Below are 26,397 nucleotides of genomic sequence, written 5' to 3' on the forward strand. Positions count from 1 at the left end.
CCTGTCGCTTACATTAACATCGAAGTTAGTGTGAAAATCTCCTAGTTGCCACACTGCGGCACTGAGGGAGAATTTAGCACGGCCAATGCACCTAACCAGCACGTCTTTCAGACTGTGGGAGGAAACCGGAGCACCCGGAGGAAACCCATGCAGACAAATGGAGAATGTGCAGATTCCGCACAGACAGTGACCCAAGCCGGGAATCAAACCCGGGTCCCTGGCGCTGTGAGGCAGCAGTGCTAACCACTGTGGCATCGTGCCACCCCCTAAAAGGGCAGTACAAAAAATCCCCAAGTCACATACGCAAAACTGATTAGTTACTCCAATAAGAGTATTCCAGCATTATATCAAGTTAGTGTCAGGATGGGACATGATGATATTACTTGCCATTGCTCACAGTAGGAGAGGACAGAGTCTCCCTGATGGGAAGAAATTGGCTTCAGGAGATGCGGTCAGAATGGCGGGGTGGGCACAGTGGCACAGTGGTTAGCACTACTGCCTCACTGTGCCAGGGAACCGGGTTCGATTCCTGGCTTGGGTGACTGTGCAAACTCCACACATTCTCCCCATGTCTGCGTGGGTTTCCTCCGGGTGCTCCGGTTTCCTGCCACAGTCCAAAGATGTGCCGGGTTAGGTGGATTGGCCATGCTAAATTGACCCTTAGTGTCAGAGGGATTAGCAGGGTAAATACATGGGGTTACGGGGATAGGGCCTGGGTGGGATTGTGGTCAGTGCAGACTCGATGGGCCGAATGGCCTCCTTCTGCACTGTAGGATTTGATGAATGGGCTGAGTAATTTACAGTTGGCATCAGCAAGGGTATAGCCAGAAAATGTTAAGAGAGCACAAAATGTTCCTTGAGGAATGAGGCAGGTCAAACGATTAAATTATCTTGACTTCAACCTTATGATGTCTAAAGGACAATGAACATTTTACAAGGTGAGGCCAGTGCTTAATACGCAGTCAGAATAAAGAGCTGGATATATCGGAGCGAGCAGGGATTGAAGAATAATCCTGCTGTGATCATTGAGAAATCCATTCAGATTTGTGGAGGCAATGAACAAAGGATAAAGGGATCAAGGGATATGGGGGGGAAGGTGGGTCGGGATATTGAATTTGATGATCAGCCATAATGAATAGTGGAGGCAGGCTCGAAGGGCCGAATGGTCTCCTCCTGCTTCTAGTTTCTATGTTAAATAAGGTGATTGAGAATTTCCCATCAGTGACGATTTATTTTCTAATTTAGCCAGTGGAAAGGTGTTCAGTCAGATAGATTTGTCAAATCCATGTTTTTAATTAGAATATTGGACTGGGGGGGGGTGGGCGCACTAAGAAGTCTCACAACACCAGGTTAAAGTCCAACAGGTTTGTTTGGAATCACGAGCTTTCGGAGTGCTGCCCCTTCCTCGGGTGAGTCCTCAGGTGAGTGAGTATCACTCCACTCACCTGATGAAGGAGCAGCGCTCCGAAAGCTCGTGATTCCAAATAAACCTGTTGGACTTTAACTTGGTGTTGTGAGACTTCTTAATTAGGAACTAATAAGGAACTGCTTATGATTCATTCATACAAAGGGTTATTGAAGAATCATGGAATCCCTACAGTGCAGAAGGAGGCCATTCAGCCCATTGAGTCTGCACCAACCACAATCCCACCCTCCATCTCCATAAACCCACTTATACACCCTGCTAATCCCCCTGACACTAAGGGTCAATTTAGCATGGCCAATCCACCTAACCTAACCTATACTGGGTTGTGCCAGTATGAAAGCTTATCATTTGGGATGTCTACTGCTCCCGCAGTGTTCCAAAGCATTATGGATCAGGCAGTCGGTGGGATTAAAAGGTGTGTGCTTGGATATAGTGCTGCAGAGCAAATAAATACCAGTGCTTCCTCAAGTGGAATAGGCTGGCAATGTCAAATGCGCACACGGGCACAGCATTGCTATCGATATGCAAGTCCTGTCATTAGCAAATGTGAAGGAATCCTTCAGTGTGTATGTAGGAAACCTATCCAAAACTGGTTGCAACAATTTGCCAACTACTTGGCCAATTCGTACCGTGTGGAATCAGTCACAGTGCGCACAGGGACACCACTTCCTGTGTGTCTTGGGCAGCCCATGCATACACGGACGCAGCAAGCCCTGAAGACGAACTCTGTCATATATCATGGTACATTGGGGAAATCATGCAGACGCTACTACAACGGATGAATGAACACCGCTCGACAATCACCAGGCAAGAGTGTTCTCTTCCTGTGGGGGGGCACTTCAGCAGTCACGGGCATTCAGCCTTGGATCTTCGGGTAAGCGTTCTCCAAGGCGGCCTTCACGACACACGACAGCACAGAGTCGCTGAGCAGAAACTGATAGCCAAGTTCCGCACACATGAGGACGGCCTAAACCGGGATGTTGGATTTATGTCACATTATCAGTAACCCCCACAGCTTGCCCCCTGGACTTGCAGAATCTCACTGGCTGTTCTGTCTGGAGACAATACACATCGCTTTAACCTGTGTTTAATGCTCCCTCCACCCACATTGTCTGTACCTTTAAGACCTGGCTGGCTGTAGGGATTCGCATTCTAATCAGTATTCTGTAACTTGATTTCTGTGTCTCTGTGCACTGTTTGAGAGCACATTTCCACTCCATCTGACGAAGGAGCAGCGCTCCGAAAGCTTATGGTATTTGCTACCAAATAAACCTGTTGGACCTTAAGCTGGTGTTGTGAGACTTCTTACTGTGTTCACCCCAGTCCAACGCCGGCATCTCCACATCATATATCATGTTGCAGCTCATCGCACTTGCACAAGTCAGGCAGGCGTTTCTTTAGCTTACTTCTGAGCAAGGCAGCCCGATCATGTTGAGCTGCAGGTCCAATGCACACAAAGTTGGACTGGTCATTAAGAATGGCGTGCAGTTTAGAATCCCGACAGTGCAGAAAGAGGCCATCCGGCCCATCGAGTCTGCACCAACTCTCCGGAAGAGCATCCCACTAGGCCCTTCCCCTCCGCCCTATCCCCGTAACCCCATGCATGGCTAATCCACCTAACCCACACATGTTGATACAGACAGGCCTGTTAGGGATGACTATTCCCGTCCCTTTGTCAGGTTTACTGATGTGTATGTCCTGGTTGGTCTTAAGGCCTCGCAACGCTGTAAGACATTCATGCTGCTTGCGAAAGTCTGACAGGTCATTTGGAATCCTGCAATACCCGTGCGCTGGATAAGCTAGGCACGCTTTCAGCGATTCAGTGTCTTCAGTGGCTGCTGGTTTGTGATGGGTGGGTTGGCAGTAGAAGGGTTTAAACTCAGCAAACATCTCTTGCCATTTGATTTGGGATGAAGGCACAGAAAATTGAAACCGTGGTCAGAGAGATTCATTACGTGTTTATTGGCATCGATTATGGTGTCGCCAAACCACTTCCGCTTCAGCGAGTATCTACCAGGGGAGGGACTGTAAGGATGCTCTGCCCCCTCACCGCCATAACTCACCCCCTCCCCAAAAAGACTGGCCCTCCTCCACCCAAACGTCCCACCTCTCCAATGACCCCCAGTCTTGCACCAGGTCCCCAGTGTAACAAGAGTTCCCAGGCCGGGATCACCCTCCCTCCTCAGACACCAATTCCGGATCACACTGGGAGGGACTGCCTCAGATTTCCGGCGGGTTCCATCCACTTCTCTGCTCTGATCTCCAGCAGGGATCTGGCAGAACACCATCAGCAATTCAGGACCAGTAGTTCTTTAAGCTACTCCAAGCTACGCAACAGCAGACAATTAAACTGGGACAGCTGTGATGTTTTATGGATCAAGGCTATTAAATAAGAATTTTAGTTCTATAAATAGATGAGTGTTCTCACTGAACCAAGCTAAATAAATATTCCAACATTAAAGTGCCTTGCCCAGAGCTGTAGGGTTATAAATTGTGCATGATAACCTTCTTCCAGGAAAGATACTGCAGAATAGATTCATATATACGTGCGTATTCAATTAATCTAACAATGCCTGAAAGCAACAACACATGGCTCTCAGAAGATATTGCCATGGTGCAGCTACAGACAAAGCGATAACTATAACAATTGGCTTATAGAGTGTGGAAAGATGTCCTGCAGCACATATTAAAATTTAATAGTTGGAGAATGCTTTACCTTAAAAGTTGATGAAGTGAACATGTGGTGTAAACAGTAGCGTCGCACTTGACAGAGACAGTAAAAATTCTATAAATGGGATTTTCTTATAAACCTGTCTTTTTTTGTTCAGTTTTTTTTCTGCCCATTTTTCTCTGGCTCTGGCAGTCTCAGCTGTAGCGGCTCAGCCAGTGGCCATTATCGAGCACCTCTTCCTGAGAGCAGCAAGGCTTAGGTGGGAGCTCACCAATTCCCCGCTTGGCGTCGCAGTCACTATTTTATCAGAGACAGGCAGAAGGAAATGAAGAGCTTGCGTGTTCAGGAAGAAATGACAGGCCAACAGAAACTCTGTATGCAAGTCAATAGAGAAACAGCGGTTTTTCAAAAGGACCTCATCGTCACTGTGGAGCAAGAATCGTAGCATCCCTATAGTGCAGAAAGAGGCCATTCAGCCCATCGAGCCGGCATCAACAACTATCACACCCAGGCCCTATTCCTGTAACCACACACATTTACCCTGCTAGTCCCCCCTGACACTAAGGATCAATTTATCATGGCCAATCAACCTAACCCACACATCTTTGGACTGTGGGAGGAAACCGGAGCACCCGGAGGAAACCCACGCAGACACAGTGAGAATGTATGGAGGGATACAAAAGAGTGGTCTAGTTTGGACCAGGGAGCGGCGCGGGCTAATTGTTCTTTGTTTCTCGTTTCAAGGCTTCATTCTATGATCATCTTGCTGGTGCCAGTACAGAGCGAGACTGCGGATAGTTGGGAACCTGTCTCGGGGGCAGGGAATTCATATGGTGTTCGTGGAAGTGGAAATGAATAGGGTTGGGAAGCATTTTCCGATCAGGGCCAGTGTGATCTCCTGGACTCGTTTCGATCGCCTCAGGGGGTCGGAGAGGAATTTCCCAGATTTTTTTTTCCCCATATTGGCCCTGGGGTTTTCACTCTGGGTTTTCGCCTCTCCCTGGAGATCACATGGTCTGGAATGGGGGGGTAGGGGTGAGTTAATAGGTTGTGATGAACAAAGCATCATAGCTGTGAGGGACAGCTCGGGGATAGGATATTAGTATGTAGATAGGCTGGAAAATTGGGCGGGGATCCTGGATTCAGGATTCAATCCTGGACCGGGGAGCGGCGCGGGCTTGGAGGGCCGAAGGGCCTGTTCCTGTGCTGTATTGTTCTTTGTTCTTTGTTCCACACAGACAGTCACCCAAGCCGGGAATTGAACCTGGGTTCCTGGTACTGTGAGGCAGCAGTGCCAACCACTGTGCCACTGTACCGCCATGTTCTCTCCCACATTAATCTTTCACCTCCCCGCTGCTCACTCAGGTTGACCCCGACCCTCGTGGAGCTTCACAGCTGACGTCCCTGTCACCCTCAGGTCCTCTCCACTGACTCCATCTCAGCAACATGCACCTCACACAAAGTCCAAGCTAGCACATTATTCAAAGACAAATCATATTATTCAGCGAATGGCTTTTCCCAAACCTCTTCAGCCATGATATTCAGCTTTTATCAAATTATGGCACTCGCCACAGAGACATCTCACCCCCCACCCCACCCCCAGACCTCTCATCCCTACTCCCCAAGTACATCGCTCCCCCACTCCCCACAAAGACAGCACTCCCCCACTTCCCAAAAGATGTCTCTCCCCCAAAAGACATCACACCCCACCCCGGTGTCTCTCTCACATCCCTCACACGTCTCTCCCCCACGGTCCACCCCAGACATCTCTCCCCCACCCCAGACGTCTCCCCACCACCCCAGACATTTCTCCCCCACCCCCCACATCTCTCCCCCACCCTCCACACCAGACATCTCTCCCCACGCCTCTCCCCCACCCCCCACTCCCCACCCCAGTCACCTCTCCCCCACCTCCCACTCCCCACCCCAGTCACCTCTCCCCCACCCCCTCCCCAGACATCTCTCCCCACCCCCCCCCCCCCACCACCAACGTCTCTCCCCGACCCCACACATCTCTCCCCAACCCCCATCCCAGACGTCTCTCCCCCACCCCAGACCTCTCTCCCCTACCTCCCACCCCAGACGTCACTCCCCGACCTCCCACCCTAGACGTCTCTCCACTAACCCTCACCCCGGGATATCTCTCCCCCACTACCACCCCAGTCGTCGCTCCACCAGCCCCATCCCAGACGTCTCTGCCCTACCCGTTGAACATATTTAATACGTGTATCCTCACATTCCAAAGGCCAAGGTGTTTGGCAGTGCTGTTTGAGTGGGAGGCTGTACCCGCACTCCATCATAGTCAGTCAACCTCAAGTGGAAACTACAATCTTCAATACCGATCTCGAAGCACAAATTGCAGCTTAGACTACAGTGCCATGAGCCAACCACTGGCAACCAAACCCCCTCCCCACTGATCTGGCAAGCTTCACAATGAGGCCGTTTCAGAGAAAAGTGCAAAAAGGCACCCGGAAGTAATTTTTCTGGGCCGAATGGCCTCTTTCTGCACTGTACGGATTCTATGATTCAGTGTTTTGAGAGATTTTATTCCAGCAGTGCCCAAACACAGATGTCATTTTCTTTCCATTATGGGATTGTGAATGAAGATTGATGTCCAAGTGCCTCACTTCCTCCTTTCCCACCTCTTGCTGGGCCCCATCCAAATTCCTAAAAACCTGCTGACAATGATCGGACTTAAGCCACAGAGCACCTCCATCAGAGGCGCCCTTTAACAGTCCCCCTTAAAGTCTGGTGGCCATTGAGTCTCCATTCCCTCACCCCCAGCCTCTCCCCCCAACACCTCAATTGCCCATTATCCACCCACCTTCACATCTTCCCCCAGGTCTTCCCTACCCTCTTCGCCCTGAGATCCAAAAGCTTACCTTTCTGTCCATGCCCAGGACTTTGACTCTTGACATCTTCATGAAGTTCCTCTTCTGTCCACTGCAGCTTCTGTCTCTGCAGGAACTAGAGAGCTACTGGACAATCTGATTGCCTGTCAGCTCTGTATGGCAGGACTTCCTCTTGAGTGAGGGGGTGGATATCCCGCCTGCAACCAACTGATGCTCACCAGATAGAACATAGGACATAGATAGAACATTTTTGCACCGACCTGTGAAACCAATCTAAAGCCCATCTAACCTACACTATTCCAATATCATCCATATGTTTATCCAATGACCATTTAAATGCCCTTCATGTTGGCGAGTCCACTACTGTTGCAGGCAGGGCATTCCACACCCTTACTACTCTCTGAGTAAAGAACCTACCTCTGACATCTGTCCTATATCTCTCACCCCTCAATTTAAAGCTATGTCCCCTCGTGCTAGCCATCACCATCCGAGGAAAAAGGCTCTCACTGTCCACCCTATCTAATCCTCTGATCATCTTGTATACCTCTATTAAATCACCTCTTAATCTTCTTCTCTCTAACGAAAACAGCTCCAAGTCCCTCAGCTTTTCCTCATAGGACCTTCCCACCATACCAGGCAACATCCTGGTAAATCTCCTCTGCACTCTTTCCAATGCTTCCACATCCTTCCTATCATGCGGCGACCAGAACTGTACGCAATACTCCAAGTGCGGCCGCACCAGAGTTTTGTACAGCTGCAACATAACCTCATGGCTCCGAAACTCAATCCCTCTACCAATAAAAGCTAACACACCGTACGCCTTCTTAACAACCCTATCAACCTGGGTGCCAACTTTCAGGGATCTATGCACATGGACACCGAGATCTCTCTGCTCATCCACACTACCAAGTATCTTACCATTAGCCCAGTACTCTGTATTCCTGTTACTCCTTCCAAAGTAAATCACCTCACACTTTTCCGCATTAAACTCCATCTGCCACCTCTCAGACCAGCTCTGCAGCTTATTTATGATCCTCTGTAACCTGAAACATCCTTCCGCACTGTCCACAACTCCACCGACTTTAGTGTCATCCGCAAATTTACTAATCCATCCTTCTACGCTCTCATCCAGGTCATTTATAAAAATGACAAACAGCAGTGGCCCCAAAACAGATCCTTGCGGTACACCACTAGTAACTGAACTCCAGGATGAACATTTCCCATCAACCACCACCCTCTGTCTTCTTACAGCTAGCCAATTTCTGATCCAAACCGCTAAATCACCCTCAATCCCATGCGTCTGTATTTTCTGCAATAGCTTACCGTGGGGAACCTTATCAAATGCTTTCCTGAAATCCATATACACCACATCAACTGCTTTACCCTCATCCACCTCTTTGGTCACCTTCTCAAAGAACTCAATAAGGTTTGTGAGGCACGACCTACCCTTCACAAAACCGTGTTGACTATCCCTAATCAAATTATTCCTTTCTAGATTATTATAAATCCTATCTCTTATAAGATGGTGAAATGTTGATGGTGACTGGTGCATTCTCCATGGCAACACCTCTACCAATCAAAATCTACATGCCAACCAATCAGCACTCTCTTCTCATACAATGTAAATTTGTCAATTTCCCTTGAATCCTTGCAAGTGTCCTGATGAGTGCAAGATGAGAAGCTTTGACAAAAATGTCTCTTTTTCAGGAACATTTAACAATTCGCACATCAGTGGAAGCAGATTACGTGGCAAGTGTGAAGCAAACGTGTTTGAAAATTCAAGGTTTGTGAGGGGAGAACCCTACATTCTTCCTCATTCTGCTACACATCAAAATCTAACCATCCACTATCTGCACAATCTGTGCAGACTAAAAGTGCCAACCCCAAAGGAATTATACCTTGTAAGGAAAAGGCCACTGCCGTTCCCCAGGCTTTTAACTTTCAGCTCATCCCCCCCAAAAAAAGGACAAAAATCAGCCAATCTGAAAATCACTTGCGATCTATAAATAGTTGATGGCTACATTCCATTATCTCTCACCCCTCACATCATCCACACCCGGGACTGCACTCCAAATGGTCATGAATAAAGCCCAGTCCATCACGCAAACCAGCCTCCCATCCATTGATTCTGTCTACACTTCCCACTGCCTCGGGAAAGCAGCCAGCATAATCAAGGACCCCACAAACCCCAGACATTCTCTCTTCCACCTTCTTCCGACAGGAAAAGTCTGAGGTCACGTACCAACCAACTCAAGAACACTTCTTCCCTGCTGTCATCAGATTTTTGAATGGACCTAACTTATATTAAGTTGATCTTTCTCTACACCCTAGCTATGACTGTAACACTACATTCAGCACTCTCTCGCTTCCTTCTCCCCTATGTACTCTGTGTATAGTATGCTTTGTCTGTATAGTGCGCAAGGAACAATACTTTTCACTGTATCCCAATACATGTGACAATAATAAATCAAATCAAATCCTTTTCCGGGTGGGCCATTGTGAATTCCAACAGCAAAGACAGTCTTGTCCTCAGTCTCTGCTCGGAAAGTTACGGGGAAAAGGTGGGATAATGGGGTTGAGAAACTTATCAGCCATGCTTGAATGGCAGAGCAGACTCGATGGGCTGAATGGTCTAATTCTGCTCCTATATCTTAGAGTCTTAGGAATTCCCTCACTGACTTTACCTCATTACTTTTGGGTAAGAGTATCAGAGCTAGTGTGTAAAAGCAAAGAAGCAAGGGACAGGGACGGCGAGTGGGAGCAAAGGAACACTGCCCGGAGGTGGGCTGCACACCCATTGTCAACTCCCTTTTCACCACCCTCCTCAGTCTTACCGAGGAGGAGATAATTGTGTCACAATTCATCATCATCTACCTCCTCCTGTTTGCTCCCTCTCCCGTTGCTATGGTGAATCTTTATTAAAGGGTAGAGGCGGCAGAAATGAAGAATGGATGAGCATTACCCCCTCCTTGGGTTGAAAGGAGATGAAAGTTGGTGTTTCCCAGGAAGGCAAGGGCAGCGGTGCAGCTGTGTGGTCACAAATACGCTGCCGATCTCGTCACCCCCCCCACGGAAAGCACAGTTTGTCTCCCCGTGTCTGTCTCCCTGGGCAACGTGTAGGGATTCCAGATACCCCCTCAGATGGTGGACCCTGGGTGGAAATTCATAGAATTATACAGTGCAGAAGAGGCCCTTTGGCCCATCGAGTCTGCACCAACACGTGAGAAACACCTGAACTCCTGCCTAATCCCATTTACCAGCACTTGGTCCATAGTCTTGAATGTTATAATGTGCCAAGTGCTCATCCGGGTACTTTTTAAAGGATGTGAGGCAACCCGCCTCTACCACCCTCCCAGGCAGCGCATTCCAGACCAGCCTCTGGGTAAAAAGTTTTTTTCTCACAACCCCCCTGCCCCTCCTGCCACTCACCTTGAACCTATGTCCTCTCGTGACTGACCCTTCAACTATGGGGAACAGCTGCACCCTATCCACTCTGTCCAAGCCCCTCATAACCCTTGTACACCTGGATTGTGCTCCATTTTCCTGTGTGAGATGACTAAGCACATGAGGGGGGAAAAAGCGGAAAGCCTATTTAAATTCACTCTTATGTCAATGAAAACCCCTCTGCCCCATCAGCTGATGGAGAGCCCTGTGTGAAACACACCTGGACAGAAGTGACCAGGAGTACCCTCCGAGCTCCTTCCCAGTCCACTGCCTCTTTATTGCTGGAATTCTGGTGGAAAGCCCATCTGGGAGTGGGAGCTCTGGGTGAGACTCCGCTATATGACGCTAACCTGCCAGTCTCATTCACAAAGCCCATTTGGCTGGCTGATAGGGGAGAGAGAAAACAAAACTAAAACTTATAGCGATTAGGCAAATGGACCAAAATCTGGCATCCTCGTTGGCGGCTGGAATTTTCCGGTTCCGCTGAAAGTTAATGGAGTTTTGGCTGGAACGTCAAATTTCCCATTCTCATTTGCAACGTGCCCCACCACGGACAAAACTGGAGAATCCCGCCCATTGTTGCGTTTGTGTAGTGGGAGCTTTACTTTGTATCTACTTTTTTGATACTCCCGATGTAGGAATGCTTGACTGAGGTGGAAACGCACTCCATTCCCAGCACCCGTGCAGCTAATTAGCACGGCTGCCTCACAGCGCCAGGGATCTGGGTTCAATTCCCGCCTCGGGTCACTATGAGTGTGAAGTTTGCACATTCTCCCTGTGTCTGCATGGGTTTCCTCCCACACCCCAAAAATGTGCAGGTTAAGCAGATTGGCCATGCTAAATTGCCCCTTAGTGTCAGGGGGATCAGCAGGGTAAATACGTGGGGTTATTGGGATAGGGTCTGGCTGGGATTGTTGTCGGTGCAGGCTCGATGGGCTGAATGGCCTCCTTCTGCACTGTAGAGATTCTATGATTCTATGAATTTGTGTGCGTTTATTCAAACATTCTACAGCTTGGGAGTGATTATAAAATTACTGAGCTGTCATAAGCTTTTATTAGATGAGGGCTTTTTTTAAAACTGCTGTAGTAAGATGACAAGGGGTCATAACACTGTCAATGGTACACATCAGGCCCAATGCATTGGCTATTAGCGAGTACTCAGTTTAATAAAAGGCAGCTGCACCCATTCAGAGAGACATTCGGAAATCAGGACAATCCTGCCTCAGCAATAGCTGCAATCAGACAATATCTGAAGCTTCTGTTAACAGACAACTGTTCAACAGCAAAGAATGTGCCATTGCCACTGACAGTCTGCTTAAGTAAGTTTATTTAAGTCTATTTATTAGTGTCAGAAGTCAGCTTACATTAACACTGCAATGAAGTTATGATGAAAATTCCTCAGTTGCCACACTCCGGCGCCTGTTCGGTTACACTGAGGGAGAATTTAGCCTTGCCAATGCACCTAACCAGCGTGTCTTTCAGACTGTGGGAGGAAACCGGGCACCCGGAGGAAACCCACACGCACACAGGGGAAAATGTGCAGACTCTGCACAGACCCAAGCTGGGAATCGAACCCGGGTTCCTGGCGCAGTGAGGCAACAGTGCTAACCACTTTGTCACAAGAGCTTTGAATGGCTGCCTCAAGCACAACAAATAAATCCACAAAGGAGGCAGAAATAAATGACTTCCACCGAATTTAACGCTCCGTTACATCTCATCTGCATATTTTATCCCAGATAAAGACATTGAGGTGCAATAGAAATATCACATGATTGTTACGGCGCAGAAGGTGGCCATTTGGCCCATTGTGTCTGCACTGGCTCTCCAAACAAGTGTCAAGGCTCAGTGCCATTCTCCTGCCTTTGTCCCGTACCGCTGCACATTGTTCCTATTCAATATGTCCCTGACAAGTGCATTAGTTCATGAGTTGCACAGTAGTGAGCTATTGAATGGAATCGGAAATTACTGTGTCAGATTTAAAGCCAATGATAGCTTCATTGTAAGGAAATAGAGTTTGGAACATTTACCACCCTGGGAATTCCCAGTTTTATTATTTTAGAAAGGAAAGGAAACAGAATGCCAATCCTGGGCGTCAAAGTGGGCAGCATAAAGAAAATGTTGAAGTGTCCATTTTTATACTACACATTGGGCAGTTTTCATTGGTTCCAATGCCTCTGGCACAATGGGCTTGATTTCCTTCAGCTTGTGAATGGAGGGGTGGCCTCTTGTACTGGACAATTCATAAAAATAGCTGTCTGCAAAGCTACTTCCAGCTCTGTTAATATGACACCATCCTTCAGCGTAATCACCGTCGGTGTGTTTAGGGATCCTAGGCTGAGGTTTTACCACCATTTCCAAAGTGGTTCTGAGTGTGCATTAACGAAAAAAAAACTCCAGCAAGCACTGAAGCTAAGTACTTGCGAGAGGCCACTGAACACTGATCTGGCTTCATGCCAGATGAAGCATTGTGAAGCTGTGCTCAGGAAGAGAATTGGAGGCAATTTATAAACTTACTGAAGGCCTTTTAATTTTAAAATTTAAAAAAAGCACATGCTTCTGCCCATACATTCCGAACATTAACAGCCACTGGTACTCATAGAATCATAGAATCCCTACAGTGCAGAACGATGGCAGCATGGTGGCACAGTGGTTAGCACTGCTGCCTCACAGCACCAAGGACCTGGGTTTAATTCCCTGCTTGGGACACTGTCTGTGTGGAGTCTGCACATTCTCCCCATGTCTGTGTGGGTTTCCTCCGGGTGTTCCTGTGTCCTCCCACAGTTCAAAAGACGCGCTTGTTAGATGCGTTGGCCATGCTAAATTCTCCCTCAGTGTACCCGAACAGGCATTGGAGTGTGGCGACTAGGAAATTTTCACAGTAACTTCATTGCAGTGTTAATGTAAGCCTACTTGTGAAAAATAAATAAACTTTTAAGAAGGAGGTCATTCGGCACATTGAGTCTACACTGACAGCAATCCCACCCAAGCCCTATCTGCTGTTCTCGAATTATAATGCAGTATGACTGCAGCTATATATTACTCTACAGGAAGCTGACAAACATCCAGGATTTCATAGCTAATAAAGACTTGTCATTAAGTGATTCGTGGCAGATTCATATCTACAAAAATAAATATACCTGGTATACTTCTGGCCTGGAATTAATTCAATATCGTGAGTGTTATTAGATTCCATCAGCTGAGTGTTTTGAATGTACGAACATGACAGCTTTATGGTGATTTTTCACTAATTCACTACAGTTTTAGGTTTGAACCAATGATGACACTGAAAATACCACAGCAGGGCCAATGGTCAGAGGGATCACAGCTTTGAAGGCATTCAATGTTTTCTTGAGGACCTTCGCAAAACTGAGCCTTAAACAGGCCAAAGGAAAAGCCTTCCAATGGTTGTAGCCATTACTAGCAGAAAGTAAGATGGCCACAGATGTCAGAGGTCAATGATCATAGGTCATGGAATCATGTGGTGCAGCACAAGATGCTGTCACTTGGTCCATCGAGTCGGCGCTAGCTCTTTTTAAAAAAAAAACAATTCCTCAGGGAGCAAAGGTCCACAGAGTTTGACGTTAACTAGCCTGATAGCCGAATGATGCAAACAATAGGCAATTGTTGACTAATTCTGGCAATGTCCCTCAATTCATCTACAACAGGATTAGGCACAAGGCAAGGAAAACCCCGCTGGTGGAAAGCTTTGGGAATCATGCCCAAAGTCACCTGTTTCTCTCAGAAATGCTGCATTTGCCACATCTCAGATTACTGCTACACAGAAGTATTATTTTCAGAAAGGTAGCACAACCATGTCAGTGGTTAGCACAGTGGTTAGCACTGCTGCCTCTCAGTGCCAAGGACCCGGGTTCGATTCCGGCCTCGGGTGATTGTCTGTGTGGAGTTTGCATGTTCTCCCCGTCTCTGCGTGGGTTTCCTCCTACAGTCCAAAGAGATGCAGGTGAGGTGGATTAGCCATGATAAATGCATGGGCGTACGAGGATAGGGTGAAGGAGAGGACCTGCATAAGATGCTCTTTCAGAGAGAGTTGGCGCAGACCTGATGGGTCAAATTACCTCCTTTTGCACTGTAGCAATCCAATGGTTCTAACAACTGATTGTTATGCTTTCAGACTTGTGGACTCACCAATTCCTGATTATATTGGCACTTTAATGTATACCCAGATCCAGTTTGGTCTGCAGCATTGCTACATACCACATGCAATAGTGCTGTTGTACACTTGCTTCTCTCCCTCCCCAACAACCCAGAATTGCTCGACAACTGGAGTGACTGAGGAAAAGGGAGGAGCTGGCTTGACTCAGGAATGATTTAAGAATGGCAGGCTATTTATAGTCAGGAGGGATTTGCCCAGGGAGTCCTCAACCTTGACTCTGGACCCCATGAAGTCTCATGGCATCAGGTCAAACATGAGCAAGGAAACCTCTTGCTGGATTACCACATGCCACCCACCCCCTCCCACCCTCTGTTGATGAATCAGTACTCCTCCATGTTGAACGCCACTCAGAGGAGAGTCTGAGGGTGGCAAGGGTGCAAAGCTAACACTGGGTGAGGGACTGCCATGTTCATCACCAACAGTAGCTCAGTAGTGCCACCACAGACCAAGCCGGCCAAGTCCTAAAGGACATTCCTGTTACACCAGGTCTGTGACAGGTGGTGAGGGAACGCACAGGAGGGAAAAATATACTTGACCTCATTCTCAAAAACCTGCCTGCCGCAGATGCATCTGCCCATGACAGTGTCAGTCGGCATGACCACCACACAGCCCCTGTGGAGACAAAGTCCCATCTTCACATTGAGGATACCCTTCATTGTGTTGTGTGGCACTACCACCATGTTAAATGGGATAGACTTCAAACAGATCTAGCAACTCAACACTGGTCATCCATCAGCAGCAGCAGACCACACTCGACCACGATCTGTAACCTCATGGCTTGGCATATCCCCCACTCTATCACTGAGGTGTCAACCTGGTGAAGCTACAACACAGGACTACTTGTGTGTCAAACAGCATAAACAGCAAGTAATAGACAGAGTTAAGCAATTCCACAACAGCGGATCACATCTAAGCTCTGCAGTCCTGCCGCATCCAGTTGCGAATGGTGGTGGACAATTAAACAACTCACTGAAGGAGAAGGCTCCAAATACCCCCATCTTCAATGATGGAGGAGCCCAGCACATCAGTGCTAAAGATAAGGCTGAAGTATTCGCAACAATCTTATAGCCAGAAGTGCCAAGTGGATGATCCATCTCGGCCCCTTCCTGTGGTTCCCAGCATCACAGATGCCAGTCTTCAGCCAATTCTGTTCACTCCACATGATATCAAGAAAAGCTGAAGGCACTGGATACTGCAAAGGCAATGATCCCTGACAATATTCTGACAATAGTACTGAAGACTTGTGCTCCAGAACTTGCCGCTCCCCTAGCCAAGCCCTTCCAGTACAGTTACAACACTGGCAGCTACCCGACAATGTGGAAAATTGCCCAGGTATGTCCTGTACACAAAAAGCAGGACAAATCCAACCCGGCCAATTACCAATCTATCAGCCTACCCTTGATCATCCACTGCTGCCTCACAGTGCCAGGGACCCGAGTTCAATTCTAGTCTTCACTGACTGTCTGTGTGGAGTTTGCACATTCTCCCCGTGTCTGCGTGGGTTTCCTCTGAATGCTCCGATTTCCTCCCACACTCCAAAGATGTGCAGGTTAGATGGATTGACCATGCTACGTTGCCCCTTCGTGTCCAAAGATGTGCAGGTTAGATGGATTGGCCATGGTAAACTTGCGAGGATAAAGCAGGGGGTGGTCTGAATAAGATGCTCTTTCGGAGAGTTGGTGCAGATTTGAATGGCCTCCTTCTTCACTGTAGGGATCCTATGGTTCTATGGTTTAAACTGATGGAAGGAGTCATCAGCGGTGCTACCAAGCAGCACTTTCTCAATAATAACTTACTCACTCACACTTAGTTTGTATTCTGCCACGGTTATTTAGCTCCTGACCTCATTACAGCCTTGTTCAAACATGGACAATAAAGCTGAATCCCAGAGGTGAGGTGAGAGTGACTGCCCTTGACATCAAGGCTGCATTCAACTGAGTGTGGCATCAAGGAGCCTCAGCAAAACTGGTGTCAATGGGTATCAGGGGGGAAACCCTCAGCTGGTTGGAGTCATAAATGCACAAAGGAGGATGGTGATGGCTGGAGGTCGATCATTCAGCTCCAGGACTCCACTGCAGGAGGTTCTTGGGTGGTGTCTGAGGCCCAGCCATCTTCAGCTCCTTCAATCATAAAGTCAGAAGTGGGGGTGTTCGCTGATAACTGAACAATGTTCAATGCTATTCACAACCCCTCAGATATTGAAGCAGTTCATGTCCAAATGTCGCAAGACCTGGACAATATCCAGGCTTGGGTTGACAAGTGGCAAGTAACATTCATGTCACACAAGTGCCAGGCAATGACCATCTCCAACAAGAGACAATCTAAACATCACCCCTTGACATTTAATGGCATGACCAGCGCTGAAGCACCCTCCGCCACATTAACATCCTGGGGGTTACCATTGACCAAAAACGGAACTCGAGTAACCATATAAATACTGTGGCTACAACAACAGGTCAGAGGGTAGGAATCCTGTGGTGAGTAACTCATCTGACTCCCCAAAGCCTGTCAGGAGTGTGATGGAATACTCTCCACTTGCCTGGATAAGTTCAACTCCAACAGCACTCAAGAAGCTTGACACCATCTAGAACAAAGCAGCCCGCTAGATTCCTCAAATATTCCCCTCCCTCCACCACTAACACATAGAAACAATAGTGTGTACCATCTACAAGATGCACCACAGGAACACATCAAGTCTCCTCAGCCAGAACCTTCCAAACATACGACCTCTACCATCTAGAAGGACAAGGGTTGCAGATACATAGGAACAGCACCACCTGGAAATTTCTCTCCAAGTCACTCACAATCCTGACTTGGAAATATTTTGCCATTCCTTCTCTGTCGCTGGGTTAAAATCCTGGAACTCTCTTCCTAACAGCACTGTGGGTGTACCTACACCACAGGGACGGCAGCAATTCAAGAAGGCAGCTCACCAGCACCCTCTCAAGGGCAATATGTGTTGGCCTAGGCACTGACACCCACATCCCATAAATGAATAATAAAGATTTTAGGGTTTTTCCTGATCCAGTTTCACAGGATAAACTAGATTCCCTTTGCCTGCAAACAATGCAGCAGCACTCACAAGCTCAATCCAAACTTACTAACTCCACTTGTCCACTCTGGATTTACAACAGCTGCTTGGGCAGCACGATGGCACAGTGGTTAGCCCTACTGCCTCACAGCGCTAGGGACTTGGGTTCGATTCCCGGCTTGGGTCACTGTCTGTGTGGAGTTTGCACATTCTCCCCGTGTCTGCGTGAGTTTCCTCCGGGTGCTCCAGTTTCCTCCCACAGTCCAAAGGAATGCGGGTTAGGTGGACTGGCCATGCTAAATTGCCCCTTAGTGTCAGGAGGACTAGCTAGGGTAAATGCATGGGATTATGGGGATAGGGCCTGGGTGGGATTGTAGCCAGTGCAGACTCAATGGGCCGAATGGCCTCCTTCTGCAATGTATGATTCTATAATTCAATGCTACTTAAGCAAAAGACTGAGATTTAATGAAATAATCGCTAAATGCCTATGCACAGACAGGCAGCTCATTACAGCGATGACTTTTCTTCTAAGCTGTATGATTAACAGGTTAAAAGGTGATGTTTAAATGCTCAAACCACCTTTGTTTGGAGATTAATGCCAATAAATGGAAATGACCCCGACATATCTCTTTATTCGAACACGTGTGTGTGGAGAATTGATCCAGATTAATGAAACTATATACGGTGAACTGCAGCCAATTCATTTGAAACAAAGTCCATTTTTAAAAATAACTTATTCCATTAATTTCATGGTGTGCACATTACGCTAACTAGTTGCAGCCACATTTGCGACTGCCATCAAAATGAAATGAGGAAGGCAGGTAACTATAGGCCGGTTAGTTTAACTTCTGTAGTAAGGAAAATGGTTGAATCTATCATCAAGGAAGAAATAGCGAGACATCTGGATATAAATTGTCCCATTGGTAAGACGCAGCATGGGTTCATGAAGGGCAGGTCATGTTTGACTAATTCGGTGGAATTCTTTGAGGGCGGTACGGTAGCACAGTGGTTAGCACTGCTGCTTCACAGCTCCAGGGGCCTGGGTTTGATTCCCGGTTTGGGTCACTGTCTGTGTGGAGTTTGTACATTCTCCTTGTGTCTGCCTGGGTTTCCTCCAGGTGCTCCGGTTTCCTCCCACAGTCCAAAGATGTGTGGGTTAGGTTGATTGGCCATGCTAAAAAAATTGCCCTTAGTGTCTTGAGATGCGTAGGTTGGAGGGATTAGTGGGTAAATATGTAGGGATATGGGGGTAGGGCCTGGGTGGGATTGTGGTCGGTGCAGACTCGATGGGCCGAATGGCCTCTTTCTGTACTGTAGGGTTTCTATGATTTCTATGATAACATTACATGCGCAGTGGACAATGGGGAACCTGTGGATGTGGTGTATCTGGATTTCCAGAAGGCATTCGACAAGGTGCCACACCAAAGACTGCTACATAAGATAAAAGTGCACGGTGTTACGGGTAATGTATTAGCATGGATAGAGGATTGGTTAATTAACAGAAAACAAAGAGTGGGGGTAAATGGGTGATTTTCTGGTTGGCAATCAGTGACTTGTGGTGTGCCTCAGGGATCAGTGTTGGGACCGCAGTTGTTTACGATTTACATAGATGATTTGGAGTTGGGGACCAAGTGTAGTGTGTCAAAATTCGCAGATGACACTAAGATGGGTGGCAGAGCAAAGTGTGCAGAGGACGTTGAAAGTCTGCAAAGGGATATAGATAATCTAAATGAGTGGGCGAGGGTCTGGCAGATGGAATACAATGTTGGTAAATGTGAGGTCATCTGTTTTGGTAGGAATAACAGCAAAATGGACTATTATTTAAAAAATTGCAGCATGCTGCTGTGCAGAGGGACCTGGGTGTCTTTGTGCAGGAATCTCAAGGAGTTGGTTTACAGGTGCAGCAGGTAAATAAGAAGACAAATGGAATTTTGTTCTTCATTGCTAGAGGGATGGAGTTTAAAAACAGCGAGGTTATGTTGCAGCTGTATAAGGTGATGGTGAGGCCACACCTAGAGTACTGTGTACAGTTTTGGTCTCCTTACTTGAGAAATGATATACTGGCACTGGACGGGGTGCAGAGGAGATTCACTAGGTTGATTCCAGAGTTGAGAGGGTTGGCTTATGAGGAGAGACTGAGTAGACTGGGGCTATACTCATTGGAATTCAGAAGAATGAGGGGAGATCTTATAGAAACATACAAGATTGTAAAGGGAATAGATTAGAAGCAGGGGAGTTGTTTCCACTGGGGGTGAAACTAGAACTAGGGGCATAGCCTCAAAATAAGGGGAAGCAGATTTAGGACTGAGTTGAGGAGGAACTTCTTCACACAAAGGGTTGTGAATCTGTGGAATTCCCTGCCCAGTGAAGCAGTTGAGGCTACCTCACTGAATGTTTTTAAGGCAAGGATAGATAAATTTTTGAACAGTAAAGGAATTAAGGGTTATGGTGAGTGGGTGGGTAAGTGGAGCCGAGTCCACAAAAAGATCAGCCATGATCTTATTGAATGGCGGAGCAGGCTCGAGGAGCCAAATGGCCAACTCCTGTTCCTAGATCTTATCTTCTTATGAATCAAATACTAAACTACAAATTCTTCTCTTACGGTCAAACCAGGTGCCAAGACACTGTCCTCCGATCCTTCACACAAAGATTTGGACAGTTTTTGACAAAGGTGCACTTCGTTTCACATCTTTTAACTATAAAGTTTTGGGACTGAATGTGACACACTGCTGCTCCCCCCCATTTTGAAATATTCCCAACACGAAAGACCGAGTATTGAATACAGTCACACATATTCAGTCAGCTATACTCAAGTATAGATCATGATAATGCACCATCAGTTGTATTTATCCAATTATTATCACCTCAGTGACCTTGAGTACCGAGATGTCATTGGATTTCTGGTGCCAGACACAGCCAAGATGACAGTGTGGCAGGAGATTTCAAATTATAAAGTTTCCTTGTCTAGTGCAATTGAACACAGCCTTTTAGTTTAAGATATTTTTCTCAGCCTGTCAATCAAGCTGCGGTGCAGCAAGTATTGCGATTGCCATCACTGAATATTTTTATTCGTGGGACTTGGGCGTCGTTGGCTGGCCAACATTTATTGCCCATCCTTAATTGCCCGAGGGCAGTTGAGAGTCAACCACATTGCTCCGGAATCACATGTAGGCCAGAGCAGGTAAGGACAGCAGATTTCCTTCCCTAAAGGACATTAGTGAACCAGATGGGTTTTTTTAACAATTGACAATAGTTTCATGGCCATCAGTCGATTCTTAATTCCACTGAATTCAAATTCCACCATCTGCCGTGGTGGGATTTGAACCTGGGTCCCCAGAATATGAGCTGAGTTTTTGGATTAATAGTCTAGCGATAATACCATTAGGCCATTGCCTCCCCCACTATCATAAATTCATAAGGCCAATCTCCCCATCGAGTCCGCTCCGCCATTCGATCCCGGCTGATATGCTCCTCATCCACATTTTCCTGGCTTTTCCCCATAACCCTTCAACCCATTACCAATTAAAAATCTGCCAAGCTCCTCCTTATCAACTTCCTGGGATAACCATTGACCAGAAACTGAACTGGACTAACAATATAAATACTGTGGCTACAAGAGCAGGTCAGAGGCTGGGAATCCTGCGGCAAGTAACTCACCTCCTCCTTTCTCAAAGCCTGTCTGCCATCTACAAGTCAGGAATATGATGGAATAGTCTCCACTTGCTGCTCCAACAACACTCAAGAAGCTCCACACCATCCAGGAAAAAGCAGTCCACTTAATTGGCACCCCATCCTTCACCTTCAACATTCACTCCCTCCACCTCCAATGCACAGTGGCAGCCGTGTGTACCAGATACAAGATGCACTGCAGCAACTCATCAAGGTAACTTTGACAGCATTCTCCAAATCTGCAAACTCTACCATCTAGAAGGATAAAGGCAGCAGACACATAGGAATGCCACCACCGTTCAAGCCACACACCACCCTGACTTGGAACTATGTCGCTGTTCCTTCTGTGTCACTGGGTCAGAATTCTGGAACTCCCTCCCAAACAGTACAGTGGGTGTCCCTACACCACAGAGACCCAAGCGGTTCAAGAAGGCAGCACACCACCCCCTTCTCAGGGGCAATTAGGAATGGGTAATAAATGCTTGCCTAGTCAGCGATGGTCACGTCTCAGGAACGAAGGATTTAAAGAGTCATTTTCATCCATCTTCAATCCAAGGCCTGGTCCCAGAAACATCACCAAAATATGTGTTGAAGCCTTGGAAGGTTGGATGGTTTCTGCAGTTTTCAGAGATAGGTTGATGCAAAACCCACCCCATTCCCAACAGATCAGAAAATCCACCTCAAACATACATATTCATAAAGCATTCACAGTTGCAACATAATTCTTCCCCAAGGATATTATTAAACTAGATAGGGTGTAGAAAAAATTTACTAGGATGCTACCGGGACTTGATGGTTTGAGTGAGAAGGAGAGGCTGGATAGACTGGGACTTTTTTCCCTGGAGCGTAGGAAGCTTTGGGGTGATCTTATAGAGGTCCATAAAATAGTGAGGGGCATAGATCAGCGAGATAGTCAATGCCTTTTCCCAGAGGTAGGGGGGTCTAAAACTAGAGGGCATAGGTTTAAGGGAGGGGAGAGATACAAAAGGGTCCAGAGGGGCAATTATTTCACACAGAGGGTGGTGAGTGTCTGGAACGAGATGCCAGAGGCAGTAGTAGAGGCGGGTACAATTATGTCTTTTAAAAAGCATTTAGACAGTTACATGGGTAAGATGGGTATAGAAGGATTTGGGCCAAATGTGGGCAATTGGGATTAGCTTAGGGGTTAAAAAAACAGGTGGCATGGACAAGTTGGGCCAAAGGGCCTGTTTCCATGCTGTAAACCTCTATCACACTATGACTCTATGACCCAACCCTACAAAACTTCAAGTTCCTCCTTGCTGCTTATCTCCATGGCTAATTAACTCCAGATGTGGAGATGCCGGCGTTGGACTGGGGTAAACACAGTAAGAAGTTTAACAACACCAGGTTAAAGTCCAACAGGTTTATTTGGTAGTAAAAACCACACTCCGAAAGCTTGTGTGGTTTTTACTACCAAATAAACCTGTTGGACTTTAACCTGGTGTTGTTAAACTTCTTACTGTAATTAACTCCACCCAAAGTGATCATGGGAATTGCCAAGGAAGTCCAGCTTGTCCCCAGTTTAATTTTTTTTTAAAGTCTATTTATTAGTGTCACAAGTAGGCTTACATTAACACTGCAATGAAACTACTGTGAAAATCCCCCAGTCACCACTCTCCAGCGCCTGTTCAGGTACACAGAGAGAGAATTTAGCATGGCCAATGCACCTAACCAGCACTTTTGGACTGTGGAAGGAAACCGGAGCACCCGGAGGAAACCCACGCAGACACGGGGAGAATGTGCAGACTCCGCACTGATGCTGGAATTTTACTGCCTCGCCGACACTCTTAAGACCCCGTCCGAGGCCAACAGAGAATGCCGTTCTGCGAGCCTCACCCACCCCGATTCTGGGGCAATCATGCCAGTAAAATTCCAGCGAGACGGTCACCCTAGCCAGGAACTGATCCTGGGTCCCTGACGCTGTGAGGCAGCAGTGCTAACCACTGCGCCACCGTGCCGGGCCCTATCAGATACAACTGGATCAGAGCTTTTGATGGGTAGTAACTTAGCAAATGGCGCTTGTAGGGCATGTGACGTGGAAACAATAAAAAGCAGCGGCCTCGCACACAATCCATCTCCTGTTAGGAGTTCTCAGAAAAAGGATGGGGACCAGGCTGAGCTTCTGCAGACGTTGCTTACACTGGGGAGTTCTCGGTGACTGCCGCACTTGAGATGATGGGATCTTTCAGCCTTCCAACAAGTCAGATTCTTGGGACCACCCATGGGTACCCAGCAGGTAGCTCTGTAAATCAACAGGAATAATCACAGCTGCTGTGCAATTAGGAGTTATTGATATTTTAATTAGTGGAGCATTTTTGACGAGTTGTTCTAGATACGCATTCCGAAACATCTCACTGGCAACTCAGCAATTCAATTATAGCTACAGCAATTAGTAAATGCTGCAGTGCTGATCATGAATGAATCCAGTATTCAGCTGGTGACAGCAATGCAAATTACCAATGAGATTTAAACACAGCAAATTAAGGAACAATCATAATGTTTAGGATTTGTGGAACAGGAAAATAACTTGCCTGAGAAGGCTGTGTTTGTGAGTCTGTAGTTAGGTGCTGAAGAAATCATTTAGAATGTTTGTATGTTTCGAGGGAGTGTAAATAGAGCATAGTCGCCCAGAACCCACGAAATATTGACGAAACACTGCAGGGAAGCGATACTCACGGCCCAGAGAGAATTGCTGTAAGGAGACTTATTATTCAAATCATCAAGGTCACACTTCCCTTCCTTTTTAAATTAATCTTTTTATTCCCCAAGCAGGGGCCCTAATTACGGCCACCATTGAGATCTCCTGGCCTGGCTTTCAAAACACTTTGATGTGAGACACTTAACAAACTTAACATAGAACCATAGAATCCCGAGAGTGCAGAAAGGCCATTCGGCCCATCGAGTCTGCACCAACTCTCCAAAAGAGCACCCACCCAGCCCCTTCCCTTCCTCCTATCGCAGTGCATTTAGCATGGCTAATCCACCTAATCTGCACATCTTTGGACACCAAGGGCAATTTAGCATGGTCAATTCATCTAACTTGCATATCTTCGGCCTGTGGGAGGAAACCGGAGCACCCAGAAGAAACCAATGCAACATAGGGAAAACATGCAAACTCCAAACAGGCTGTCACCCAAGACTGGAATTGAACGCGGATCCCTGGCGCTGTGAGGCAGCAGTGCTAACCACTGTGCCACCCTTCTTATTCCTCTGAAACTACACATTGCATTAAAACAATTCCTTGCCAGTCCACTTATGCTTGTGGACTGGCTAATTGTTGGAATAGTGCTGCCTCCTTAAAATACGAGTATTCTGTAATGCTAATCACAAGATAGAAGGAAGGCCTTTCAACCAGTCAGATTCCCTACTTTAAGAACAATCATGCCTTTTTCTAATTATAGCATGAAGCAGTTTTGTTTTTAAGTGAGTCCAGTGTTTTTAACCAGCCTGTTCTTGCTGTTTAAAAGCAAATTACTGCAGATGCTGGAATCTGAAACCAAAAGAGAAAACGCTGGAAAATCTCAGCAGGTCGGGCAGCATCTGTAAGGAGAGAAAAGAGCCGATGTTTCGAGTCTGAAATGTCAGCTCTTTTCTCTCATAACAGGTGTGGCCAGACCTGCTATTCTTGCTGTTGGTTAGTCACTGTGAGGTGATCACATTGAAACATAGAAGATTCCGGTGGGGTTGACAGAGTAGACACCAAGAGGATTGCTTCCCTGCCTGGTGAACCCAGGACACGAGGGCACAGCCTCAGGATAATGGGCCAATCATTTAGGACTGAGGTGAGGAGAAATTTCTTCACCCAGAGAGCTGTGATTCTTTGGAATTCTCCACCGCAGGAAGTTCTGGATATTCTGTCCTTGAGGTCGATTTTTGATCTCTCAGGGAATCAATGGGAGAATAAGTTTCAGGGCCTAGTGGTCTGCTCTTGCTCCTATTTCTTACATTCAGCGCTGGAGGAATATATTGGCATGTCTTCTAAGTGTGCCTTTCACAATCTTGAAATTGTGCTTTCTTGTCCTGGAGGTATGAAAGTGTTGTTTTAATTTGACAATGAGATTAGATATTGTGAAAACATCTCGATGTGTCCACATCATCTTTTTAAGATGACAAAAATTCTTAAGCAAACAATTGTTGGAAATGCAAAATGCTATTTTTAAGAATGAAAATGGAACGTTACTTTTTGGTGGGGGAAATGTTTCATAGAATCCCTACAGTGCAGAAGGAGGCCATTTGGCCCATTGAGTCTGTACCGACCACAATCCCACCCAGGCCCTATCCCCGTAACCCCACATATTTACCCTCCTAATCCCCCTGACACTAAGTGGCAATTTAGCATGGCCAATCAACCTAACCCACACATCTTTGGACTGTAGGAGGAAACCGGAGCACCCGGAGGAAACCCACGCAAACACAGGGAGAAAGTGCAAACTCCACACAGACAGTGACCCAAGCCGGGAATCGAACCCCTGTCCCTGGAGCTGTGAGGCAGCAGTGCTAACCACTGTTCCGTCCCTGTTTAATCACAGTTCTCGTCCAGTAACAGTTTTCTCCCATATGAACACACCAGTGTCACTCAATCCCAAATTCAGAGCAGCACAGTCTACTGCACAACCTGGTGGTCACAGTGACCGAGCTGCTTAATGTCATCCTAACTCATGACAAATTATGAGTTAGCTGTGTGCTGGAACGGAAGAATTTTGAAGGAACAAGTGAATGTCTGTAAGTCCCAGTACATGGTTGCTTTTCAAGAATTAATCTCAGTTACAGGTGCTCCTACCATCACACAATCCTTTATGTAATGTATCTAAACTAAAAGAGAAAATGCTGGAAAATCTCAGCAGGTCTGGCAGCATCTGTAAGGAGAGAAAAGAGCTGATGTTTTGAGTCCAGATGACCCTTTGTCAAAGCTAAAAGGCATAGAAAGTGGGAGATATTAACACTGCAGGGTGAGGGAATGAAAGATGAGTCATAGCCACAGAAACCAGGGGAAAAGCTGCTAATGGCAGTCCACAGAGAGAATAAAGGGTGTGAATGGCCAAACAGCAGAAAGGCTAAAATCAGAGGGTAAGCTAGGACTTACCCTTTCCTTTTCTCCTCCTTTGCTTT

At 46.9% G+C, this 26,397-nt stretch overlaps 1 protein-coding gene across 1 annotated transcript in view; it reads right to left on the bottom strand.

The window, feature by feature from the left end:
• The window catches only part of LOC144495923 (neurocalcin-delta), a 145,136-nt gene that overhangs the window by 111,958 nt on the left and 6,781 nt on the right, over positions 1-26,397 (bottom strand). The gene's annotated exons all lie outside the window — the stretch shown is intronic.

Source organism: Mustelus asterias, chromosome 7 (genome assembly GCF_964213995.1).
Source record: "Mustelus asterias chromosome 7, sMusAst1.hap1.1, whole genome shotgun sequence".
Taxonomy (NCBI): Eukaryota; Metazoa; Chordata; class Chondrichthyes; order Carcharhiniformes; family Triakidae; genus Mustelus; species Mustelus asterias.